This window comes from Globicephala melas, chromosome 7 (assembly GCF_963455315.2).
Source record: "Globicephala melas chromosome 7, mGloMel1.2, whole genome shotgun sequence".
NCBI classification, from domain to species: domain Eukaryota; kingdom Metazoa; phylum Chordata; class Mammalia; order Artiodactyla; family Delphinidae; genus Globicephala; species Globicephala melas.
Window position 1 is genome coordinate 36,444,989 of NC_083320.1, and position 12,301 is coordinate 36,457,289.

Below are 12,301 nucleotides of genomic sequence, written 5' to 3' on the forward strand. Positions count from 1 at the left end.
AAACCATGATTTAAAAATGAATAATACACAAATTATTCCAAAGTAAAGTTATTTTCATTGGGGAAGAAGAGACAATTTTCCAGGGAAAAATAATAGAAACTATATATTTGATACGGTTGAAGCCAACGTTTTAAAGTTGTTGAATTTTTAAGTGTGATTCTGCCCAACATGTATGTTAGCCCAACTTTTTAGGTCCTCATACAACCTCAGTATCTCTGACGCACCTAGGCATATCACATAATTGAAAGGACAACAGAGAATCCAGAACTGAAATATGTAACCTATGGTAGTTCATTAAAATATCTAATCCTTAGTTGTTGTTGTTGTCTTCCTTTCATCTGTGACACGTAAGACTTTGGGGCTTTTGTTTCTAAGGTCACATCCAGGTTTTTTATCCTATAATTCCATGAAATGTCTTAAATAATCATCATCAGGTACTTCTTTCTTAAGATATATCCACCTACAATTATAACTGGATACTCACTTCTCTCTGTAGCATCTCTGTTCTCCATCGTCAGTCCTCTGTTAAGTAGAAAGCCCATGAGTGTTTAAGTATATAACTTTGACCTATGAAAAATGGTTAAGATACCATAAAAAAAAGGAAAGAAAAAATACGGAAGTCAACAATGTACTAATAGAGGATCAGAAAAGAAATTTCTCTCTTTGAAAGAATGTTCTTTCTTGTTATCCTGAGTTTTCACCTAAAATTCAATTAGTCTTTAGATTTTCTCAGGTTTTATTTTTTCTTTGTTCTTTTCCATATACCTTTGTTCTCTATTTACTGCCCGTTTATAGCACAAGGGCTAGGTTTGCAATTAGTTTATCTCCTCCAATACACATTTCACTTTTACCACCAACATTCTAACCAGCCCTTGTGTCAACTTCATCTTCCTGCACCCATGAACTGGTCCTGTCTGCTTGACTGTGATGCAGGGGCGATTTCAGGACCCAACACGTAGGGAGACATAAGGGTGCAACTTTCTTCTGGTTTGAGTAAAAGACTAGAGATCAGGAAATTTCATGTTTTTAAACTTGATTCTGCTAGAAAAATAATTTGTCAAATATAGTTTTAAAGTTTATGCAAGTATCCTTTTCCTCTCCTCATTTTAACAGCTATAAATGATCAGTTACTATACCTCTATGGGGGATAATACTAGTTTAGTCTAATAAATTTACCAGGTTTTCTCTAATACTTCCTAATTCCATCTAAAGACAAAGGTTACCATGAAGAGTCACTGGGAAAAAGAAGTGCTGGTCATAGTTGATTTCAATGATTCTGTTTAAAATTATGTCAATGTAATGCTTGGATACTGCTTTCCCAGTGGTATTTGTATTATAAGTTATTCAACCTTGATTAAATCTAGTCCTGGTAACCATACTAACTAAGAAGACATATTTAAACAAATTGTCTAAGTATTAACAAGGATTCAAAATATTTATATGCTTCAAATAAAAAGAAAACATATTCCTTTTGTTTCTTCGATTTATGACTAGGAAAAAATTTTGATGGAAATACTGATGACTTTAGTTTTCTGAACCTAATTAACAGGCACTATTTAGAGGAGAAAGTAAAATGTCCATTGTTTAAGTCGTGAACAAAAATAGGAACTTTTAAATTATGAATTGGGTTAACATCTGTTGGGCAAACTGTTTGCTTAGCCTTATTTTAACATTTCACTTCCCTCACTATCCCCTCTGTCTCTCTTGCACATCTGGGAATGTGGTGAGAGTACCACAGAGGCAATTATAAAGCCAGAGTCCAGTTAAGGGCCCTGAATTTTCCATTTTTAACCTCTGCTGCAACGTAAGGATGAACCAAGAGTGGCCTGTGTGGACGCCACAGGAAGAAAGATCTTGATTTAAAATATGAATAAAACCAAAGTTGCAACCAAACAAGAGAGAGAATCTTAAAAGGCCAATTGACACAAATAAAACAAACAGAACTATAAAGAGTCCATTTTAAACATGCTATTAAAGTTGCTGAAGTATTTTCCTTTGAAGGAGAGTATATCATCTATTGAAGAGAAATATTTTGGAAACAAGAGTTAAAAGTTAGAACTAGTGGAAACTGGTTTCTAGTGGAAACTGGTTCAAACAGGCAGGATATAGAAATTATCAAGCACACAGGCTTTCGTGTAAAACAGCTTTGGGTTCCTATCCTGGCTCTGCCATGTCCTGGTGTTGCCAAGGAGCAGATCACATAATTTCTTTAAGCCTCAGTTTCATCATATGTAAAATGGGGATATGATGATGATGATGATGGAATCGGCCTCATAGAGTTACTGGAGGATTTAAGACAATAATGTACATGTATGCTTATCACAGTGCTTAGCACGTGATAAACAAAATGAATATTACTAACAGCTGCTGGTCATAATAAGACTGTTGAAGAAGGACCATGATACTGATGATTTATAGTGGCATCAAAAAAAAAAGATTTAATAAATCCCAATAGAGAAACTATGACAATGATTTTTATGATGAAATGGGAAGCAAAGTGACTTGCCAAATAGCATGTGGAAGAACACATTATCTGCTTTTCTGCCTTTTTTTTTTTTTCTTTTCTGGCTGCGCTGCAGCTTGTGGGATCTTAGTTCCCTGACCAGGGACTGAACCCGGCCCTTGGCTGTGAGAGTGCAGAGTCCTAACCACTGGACCACCAGGGAATTCCTACCTGCTTTGTCTTGACTATCTGGAATTATCATGGTTCTAGTGCCTTTCCTATAAGCCAGCTGACTGAGTGAGGATGCATTCTAATAAGGCATGATGGTAGTTGTACTTTCAGGAATTAAAACTGAAGAGAAAAACCGTGGTGATATTTCAAAATAAGTTAAAACACCGATCATTCCTCTCCAATCATTTCAGTCTTATCTTCTTTAAAAATTTACTACATGGTGCCAGTAAATTTTTTTAAATGTAAAACTGATTCCTGACACTCATCTACTTGGAGGTTTTCAAAAGTGCGGCAGTGCTGTCAATGTAAATCCCAGAGTACCCTACAAAGTCCTCTGGAATTGCCTCTATCCTCATCTCAGACCACTCCCCTGCATACCCCAGCCTACCAACCTGTACTGGCAAGTTGCCCTCATGCCCAAAGGTCTCCTTTGCTTCTACTTCTTGACTATATACCATTGTCCCTTCTTTGAACACTCTATCTCCAGCCCTTGGACAGGCTAATTTTCCATTAAACTGTTAAGACTCAGCTCAACCACATTCTTCCTCGGGGAAGAATTCTCTCTCCTTATGTTGTACTCCAGCTGTTAGGGGTACCCAGTGTGCAATTCCCTATGCCTGTGAAACTGCAGTGCAGTTTTCTTTTACATATTTGTATCCCTGGTATCCCCTGCCACTAGATTGTGAGTTTTTGAGGTCAGTAATAATGTCTTGTTTCTCACTTAGAGTATAATCTCAATAAATATCACATGAAGGAAAGATCAGTTCCTATGAAGCTCTTCTAGACCTACCTGACTTTTGTATATCAATGTGAATATTCATAGTTACTAACTTTCTATTCCTTTGGATTAATAGCAGCCAGTTCCCCAAAAGTAAGACTCCTTGAGACTTAGGTCTTAAATACATAAATTGAGAACAAACCTAAGAAAATTATGGTACCCGCAATACACACCATAACATTTGGCAGGAGTGTGACTTGGATTATTTGATCATAGATTCAAGGAGAATTCTTTGACCTCATGCGTTATATTTGAAGAGTAATATCAATTTGGTTCTTATCCCAGTGGTAGAGATCTGGATTTGCCCTTTACATAAAAACAACATGTAGGATTCATCAAGACCAGTTGATGTTTTATTCATCATGAAGTGCATCACTGGCATTTTATAAATGTTAAATAATGAGAAGAGTGAGGTTAATCAAAGTCTGGTTTTAGATATGTCTGTGCTGAATGGAAAAAGTTAACCTCTCTGTCTCCACTGGCATCTGTTTGAGTGTACTCATGGTTCTTGGCTTGAGGATTACTACACGTGATTGAGGCACAGACACTTTCACAGTAGGATTACATGGTTTGATCACTGCCATCTCAAGCACCCTCCCAAACATCTGCAAGCGCGAATTTAACAAATTTGTCTGCCATGTCATTGTTTTATCAAGTTCTTCATTTCTAAGTAACATTTTTAAGTTTATTTTTTTGTACAACCTTGGGTTGTACACTTCTTTAGCACTGTGTTATATGTATGTATAACCTCACACTCCTCAGGCTCTCTGAAGAAAAATGAGATGCTTTTAAATACAAAGTTGTAGATGTCTAAACTATAGGAGCAAAGAGGTGTTTCTAAGGTAACTTAAGATAGTCTTAATTCTGTTAAGGGGGGAACTGAATACTTAGCAAGAATGGTTTATTGCCATTGAGCTGATTCTTATATGCTTCTCATTTTGTCTGCTGTACAATACGCCTCTTCAGCTAGTAAATTCCATGTGCCGAAAGAAATGGGTTCAGTTCACAGGAATGTAAAACTATGTCCAACTGTATTCTATAATGAGGAAATAGCCATAAATATGAAGTAAGTCAAGTCATTCAATTATTGCCCCTTTTCCTTTGAAGTAAAATGATATTTTGATTGTCCAATTGAAAATACAGTAGCTTATCTGTTCATAATAAATTTGTAACCTATCAGAAAGCCATTCATTGCCTGGGAAATCCCATTTTCCCCCAATTATGCTACTCCATGTGTTTAATCGTTAACTTGAAAAGAAGAAATTCAGTTAAAGAAAAAAGGAATCATAAGTCTTCACTGTTATTGCTAAATTATCTCTTAATTAGTATGATGGTAAGCACTGAATGGAAAAAAAGAAAAAAAAAACCTAAATAGCTTTTTTTCCCCTAAACATAGCAAAGCTTAAGATTTTCTCTGCAAATTGATGTTAAATACCAAATATTTATTTAAAATAATAAAAAGGCTCCCACCATCATAAATAAAGGACAGATTGAAATTTAGAATAAAGATTTAGCTCTGATTTCTTATATAGCTCTCTGATTTCTTGTTTCTTTTGATGAAAGGTAATATAGTTTTGAAACCCTAAAAATGTACCTTTAATGAGTTTCTTGAATTTCAAATAAAGATAAAAATAATATTTTCAAAGTCCAGATAAATGAATCAAACCTATTTATCGGTTTTGCCTTTGGACTACATATGTTTCAAACTGGAACAAAAAAGTGTTTGTCTTATAAGTTCCAGGTCCAGTGAGAATATCAAAATGAACAAGACACACCCCTTCACTTGAGTTCAGTTTGGGGGGGAGACAGATATCTATATGGGGGTAGAAGGACATTATAAATCTCATGGGAAGCAACCGCATAGCACAGGGAGATCAGCTCAGTGCTTTGTGACCACCTAGAGGGGTGGGATAAGGGGGTTGGGATATGGAGGGTGGGAGGAAATTGCAAGAGGGAGGAGATATGGGGATATATGTATATGTATAGCTGATTCACTTTGTTATAAAGCAGAAACTAACACACCATTGTAAAGCAATTATACTCCAATAAAGATGTTAAAAAAAAAAACACACACAAGAATAAAAATTCAAGGCTAATTTCTATGTGCTCTTTTAATTACTTCGTTTCCACAAGCGAAACTTCCTTTGGCCTTTCTTGTATAAATAGTGAAACAAATACTAAATTCTACTTGTCCTTGTAGGCAGCTGGTGAGAGCTCTCTAAGAGGTTATCAGTGTCTTTAGGTTTCCTTTTGAAGCCGGGTTTAAAGAAAAAATACTAGACCATAGATAGATAGTATAAATGTTTGAAGGTAACTGAATACTTCTTTTCATATTTTCCCTTTCTCATTGTTCCTGTCTTCTTTCCCTCTGAATGGTTGCTTATTATATATATTTTTATATATCTATATATGGAGAAGATGGGCCTGAAAGCATTTTACGAAACATAATTACAAGATACCACAAAAGCCACAAGAAGAGAAAGAGAGCTTAAAAGAAAGAACAAACTAAATCTTCATATTTTACATCCAGTAATTCAAGTGCCTTGGTATGGTAGAATGGTAACAGAAACAGGTGAAAATGCAAAGGAACTGTGGCTTTCAAAGTACAGGGACTTCTTGGGAAGTGGAAAATCTCACTGTGGAAAGATCAGGTTCTTGAGATTAAAGTGCAAAAATTTAGGTATTTTTAATGTGGGGAAATAACAATATGTTTCATAACCAGTTGCTTTTATTTTATTTAATGTGATTTATTGTGATTTGGAACAAAATACTTTTTCGTATTATTTTAGTAAGTCTTAAGTGTATTCAAAAAGCCTGATTCCGAGACACTATCTGCAAGAGGCAATTCAGTGTGTGTATATAAGCCCTCCCTCTCCAAGGCTACCCCTTTTGAACTTTATTCGGAGGGGATTGTGAGTATGTGCGGAAGGGGAGTGGATATAAATGTGTTTTTCTAAGCAATTTCCCTTTAATTAAAAATGTGTTTTGGATTTATATTTATTTACACTTGAATTATCAAAATGTTCCTTTGGAAGAATTTTTTCCCTTTGAGGCATCTTAACTCACCCTCCCGGAAGCCACATTTTGCCATAAGTAGAAAAACTCCACACCAGGAGGTTGGAGTTTTGTTCCAGACTCTAACCCTACAATTTTGTGTGGGTTTTAAACTTGGCGAAACGTATGATCCCATCCCTAATCACAATCCATAATAGTACAGTGTGTGACAGTGGGGACAGAAGAAGGACTCTCCTGAAATAAACCAATAAATCCACCTGGGAGAATTGTCTGTGTGTTACTGTTCCCTCTGTTCACTGATCCCAAGAATTTTTCCTCCAGACAAACCTTTCTTTTGTCCCCAAGATATTTGATAAAAAGAGATCCTGAAGCCTGGTAACATAACAGTGTATCTCATACTTTAAAATTACAGGTCTAATTACAGAGATGCTCATCTCACTCACTACCCACCATTTGTTTTAAATGTGCAACTCACATGTTCTTCTTTGATTCTTGGAACCTGGACCATATTCCACGTAGGAGATTAAGACACAGCTGTCTGTATGACCCATCGGGTTCTGTACTCAAGAGAGAGTTTTACTTGTAAACTTTCCTTTCTCAAAGGCGGGGTATAAAAAAGACAAAATAGAATTTACACATAAACCCACTAAAATTGAAGATTTTTATCTATCATCTCCTTACTGGGAAAAAAAAGAAGGTTTTCTCTGAGTCATCCCAATTAAGCCAAACATTATTTCCTCCTCTGAGGGGCTTAGATGGAGGCCTGGTTAATCCTGACAAAGAGCCTCTTAACTCAGCTAGTTTTGCTTCCTGTAAATGTGGCCTGGCCTGGCCCTCTAGATAACAATGTACTCCACCCTCGAGGATGGGCTGATGGGCTGAGGCCTCTGCTCAATTGTTAACCACAATCTCTAAATCTCATGGGCCAAAGCTCAGGTCTTTTACTGCTTCTAATAGCATATGTGGAAAGTGCAAAAGCATCAAAACAATGAAAGTAATAAGAGCATCTTTAAAAGGTATTTGTTAGCGCTCACCCCACGGACTTAACTATTATTTAAGGGAAACATTATAATTGTGGTGAAATTATAGATTACCATTTTTCTCAGACTTCCTACAGTTAACCTCTACCCATTATGCTCCTATATTTGGACTAGTCCACTGAGCTACTTGGAGGAAGGCCATTAGCTCAGTGCTTGCAACTGGAGTTATAGGAGAAAAAAAGAGAGAAACTTTTATGATAATTCTTATTTCATAAAGTGTCATGTTATTTATAGGAAAATGAGACAGTAAAGTGTGCTTTCTTTTAAATCTGGCCTTTACTGTACCCTATAATTTATGGTAATATAATAAGTGATTTGAAAATAAAGATTTGAGACATTTCAGCATTAGTGTTTTTAAGACAAAACAAACATTCAAAATAAAACCTAAACCACCAAAGTGAACTCTATCATTAAATGCCTACTTTTTGCTAAATTTGTAGTTATGGCAGCTCAAAATCTCAAACTCTTCAATTGTGACCTCTTGCAAAGTAAAATGAATTATATTATTTTCTGTGGCACAAGGGCATTATGGCCCATTATATTTTTCCTCCCCAAAGTCCAAGTGGATTTGCATCAGCTGCTATTAAATGGGATTAATGAACTTAGAGGAATTTAAATAACAGTATGAGATTTCAGAGATGAACAAACTGCCTATAATATTTCAGCCTCCTGATTCTGAATTATTTCAGCTTTGTCTCATCAAGGCTCATGGAATCTTATTCCCTTGTACACTTATAAATCAGTGTAAACTTTTTAGTTTACATGAAGTAAATTAAATTCAAAAACCTCCTTTCCTGCCCATGGTATGCAATCCACTAACACACCATTGTGCCAAAAATTAATGTGAGAAATATTGTAAATAATAAATGTCAGCAGTTCAATTGAGATCATTAATGCTGTGAAACAACTCTCTCACCTTCATTCATTATTATTTCTGTCATTTAAGAAGAGAACACTGCATGTCTGAAGGCCCCTGGTGTGGGGTAAAATGATGATGAGGAAAAATCCCTAAGTTGAGGACGTAATAGCAAACTTTCCTTCCACTCCTACATCCCCATTCCCCATTCCCTTGTCTGGGTGGGCTACTCTAAAATGTTTTTATCCACCTCACTACAAATAACTCTGTCATACAGAGTGAAGTAAGTCAGAAAGAGAAAAACAAACACCGTATGCTAACACATATATATGGAATCTAAAAAAAAGGTTCTGAAGAACCTAGGGGCAGGACAGGAATAAAGACACAGACGTAGAGAATGGACTTGAGGACACGAGGAGGGGGAAGGGTAAGCTGGGACGAAGTGAGAGAGTGGCATGGGCTTATATATACTAACAAATGTAAAATAGATAGCTAGTGGGAAGCAGCTGCATAGCACAAGGAGATCAGCTCTGTGCTTTGTGACCACCTAGAGGAGTGGGATAGGGAGGGTGGGAGGGAGACGCAAGAGGGAGGGGATATGGGGATATATGTACACATACAGCTGATTCACTTTGTTATAAAGCAGAAACTAACACACCATGGTAAAGCAATTATACTACAATAAAGATGTTAAAAATAAATAAATAAATAAATAAAATGTTTTTATAACATTCTGTGTCCATTTTACCTTTGCACTCTCAAGTTGTTCACTTTTCTTACAAGCTTTCTAGATAATTGATTTTATTCCAGAACCTCCTTCTGCAGTCAGAGAAACCTCATTATGAGGGCAAAACAGAATCTGCGTCTTATCCCATCGTTAAGGCTAAAGTGTTTCCTCTCATTTGTATTTACTGAAAAGATTAAAAAAAAAAAAGACCCCGGTTTATAAATCCATTTAAAATTTTAGTTTTTGTATGGGGTCTAAAGGAATTCTAGTATCATCTTAAAGTTCTATATTCATGATCAAATTTCTCTACTAAAATCCCTTCTGGGCTAAATGTCCTGTTTCCTCCTCTTGAGGTGTACAGTAAATATCTGTTGAATAAATTTAATTGGAAAGGATTGGTATGGATTAGAGCTTCTCAAATTTGACCCCATGCCAGAATCATCAGAGGCTTATTAAAACACAGATTTCTGGGCTGAACCCTTTTGGTCAGGGATGTAGCCGGAGATTTTGCATTTCCAACAAAATCTCAAATTTTGCTGATGCTGCTGGTCTGGGGATGACACCTGATAACCCTGGTGTAGATGAGCTTGAAGGGCTCTCAATTTCTTGTTTCCAGACACTGACATACGTGAAATATCTGTGATATAAATGAAAGAGAACCTTGTCTTTTGTCATTATATTTGAAAGACATCCTTAAGATGTCTTGATCCTTAAGAATCAAGTGCATTTTATTGGTTCATCATTCTATTATGTCAATAAATTAATATTATCTCTGATAGAGACGTCAATCTGACTGCTTTATATATTACTGGAGAAAAAAAATTTAAGTTTTTCACCAGCCTAAAGAATTGGCTTAATTATAGGGTTCTTTTCATGCAATTCCCTTGCCCTCAGGTTTAGTTGTTGTTTAATGAATCTTTTGTGTGTGTTCCAACATTTAAAAGCAGGCAGATGTGAGGAGATATTACAATTTGCAATACCATTTAAGGTATTACACAATTTTTAATAGATGTCCCAAGTAATAAACCTAGTACAACAAATTTTAAAGAAGCTAGTTCAGTGTTAAGGACTTTGACTCTGCACGTAGAATGCAAACTGTCACTGGGTGCTTCAGGCCTCAGCAAGACAGTATCTCTGGGACCTGCAGAAAGTCAAGCTCTGCATTGTTAACGATCCCTGAATTAATTTAATTCACCTTTATAAGCTGCTCTGTGGACAATGCTTGTCACTAATTTGATCACAAATACTAGGACCAGCCTGTGAATAGGCACAGTCTAATTCCTCTGCCCACAAATAGTGATTCAGACTGTAGAATGGATTATCCAAAGAAACACCAGCATCTGGATTAGCCCGCTGTACATCCCCATTTATAAGATTAATAACTTTTCATGACATTCACTGAGCACTAAAGGTGTTCAGTATCACTCAGTGGGCTCCTAAGATGGGGACTCCATTGCCTCAGTAGTTAAGTCAAGTATCCTTTTTGGTCCAAATGTCTGATATGTCATGTCTATTCAAGCTATTGGATAACCCACAGATGCTTCTTGGAAACACCTACAAAAAGGATCAGCCCAGTTGTTACTGACAGCAGGGATAGAAGAAGGGCCAAACTTTAGAAAAAATTTAGGAAAGGGACCACTAGCCCATCTGGGGTCACACAAAGGCTCTGAAGATTATTTGTATGAAATTTGTGAAGCAAAGGATTGAGAATGTTGTCTATAGACATCCCAAGTCACCTTCTCACTCTTTACCTCACAACTAAACAAATTGGATTCAAAATGGCCAAACAGTGAAGACCCTGAGATGGTCCCTTAAAGTCTCACTACTCAAAGTGTGGTCAGCAGGTCTGTAGCTCCAGCATCACCTGGGAGCCTACCAGAAACGCAGCCTCTAAATAACTCAGAATCTTCATTTTAACAAGATTTCCAGTAATCTATATGCATAGTACAGTTTAAGAAGCATGTTCTAAAGCATTTGTTCTTAAAATGTGGGCTACAGACCACCTTACCAGCACCACCTGGGTTGCTTCTTAAAAATTCCTGTTTTGTTCACCATCTGGGTCCCATTTAGATTTCCTTAATCAGAATTCCTGAAGGTTATGCCCAAGAATTTGCATTTTTAAACAAGTACTGTAGGTCCTTGATGCTCCAAATGTGCTCCAAAGACTGATGGGATCAGCATCACCTGGGAGCTTGTTAGAAATTCAGACTCTCAGGCCCCACCTGCAACCTGCTGACTCAGTACCTGCAGTTTAACAAGATCCCCAGGTGTTTCCTATGCACATTAAATTTGGACACTCATTGCTCCAGGTGATTCTTGGACATACTAAAATCTAAAAAATACCATTCTAAGATGCATAATATTGTGGTAGCATTAAAAAACACTTTGTGGTATTCAGTCTCCTGTAGTTTTAAAAGGTAAAGAAAGAACTCGACATCCAGTCCCACTCCTAACAATTGCAGGGCCTGGGACAAGCAGATAGTTGAGGCCCGTATACCATGGGCCTAAATATTTAAGTGTTTTCAATCAGGCTTAAACAGCTGTAAAATAAAATGTTCTCTGTCCTACTTGCAAAAAATTCCATTCTATTACCTGGAAGGTCAGATTTTAGGATCTTTAGACTTTTTGGATTGCTGAGCTAGAAATGTGGTAGGGCAGAGAAAGCCCAGTCCCAAGCCGTGGTTTGCCACCTGTGCCCTTTCTCCTGACAGTCCTGGCTCTATCCCACTCCCTGAGGCCTCAAGTACACTTTTGTGGGCACCCCTTGGCAACACCTGGGCGTAGCTAGAGGTATGGACTCCGACATCTTGGTCTTTGCTCAGGAGCACAGATCTGGGAAAGAGGCCTGTGCGTGGCCTGGAAGTGGCACAAAGGCTATTGCGAAGGCAGTTCCAGCTTTAGGTACTCCAGGCATCCTTAGAGGAGAGGACCTGCCCTTTGGGTTGTATGTGCCCTTTGCACAGCAGACTCCTTACCCTGTGGGGAAGGGTTAGAACAGAGCCGGGCATGGGACCCAAGTGAGGGCTCTCCTTCCTTTGGTCTAAGGGTAATACTGCTGGAAATACTAGATGCTGGTAATGTTCTGAATTTACCATATCACAAGGCCATTGATAGGTAGTAGAATCTGGCTTACAACGTGGAATCTAAAATTATGTCTATCTAGGTTCACACCTTAGACCCACCCCTTACTCATTCTGTGACTTTGAGCAAG

The 12,301-nt window shown here is 37.2% G+C and overlaps 1 protein-coding gene across 1 annotated transcript in view; it reads right to left on the bottom strand.

Annotated features, from left to right (window-relative positions):
- Window positions 1-506: 506 nt before the first annotated feature.
- The window catches only part of PLCL1 (phospholipase C like 1 (inactive)), a 934,919-nt gene continuing 923,124 nt past the window's right edge, over window positions 507-12,301 (bottom strand). The window contains exon 7 of the transcript XR_009564579.2: window positions 507-567. The gene's annotated coding sequence lies outside the window, so the exon portion shown is untranslated. The remainder of the gene's footprint in view (window positions 568-12,301) is intronic.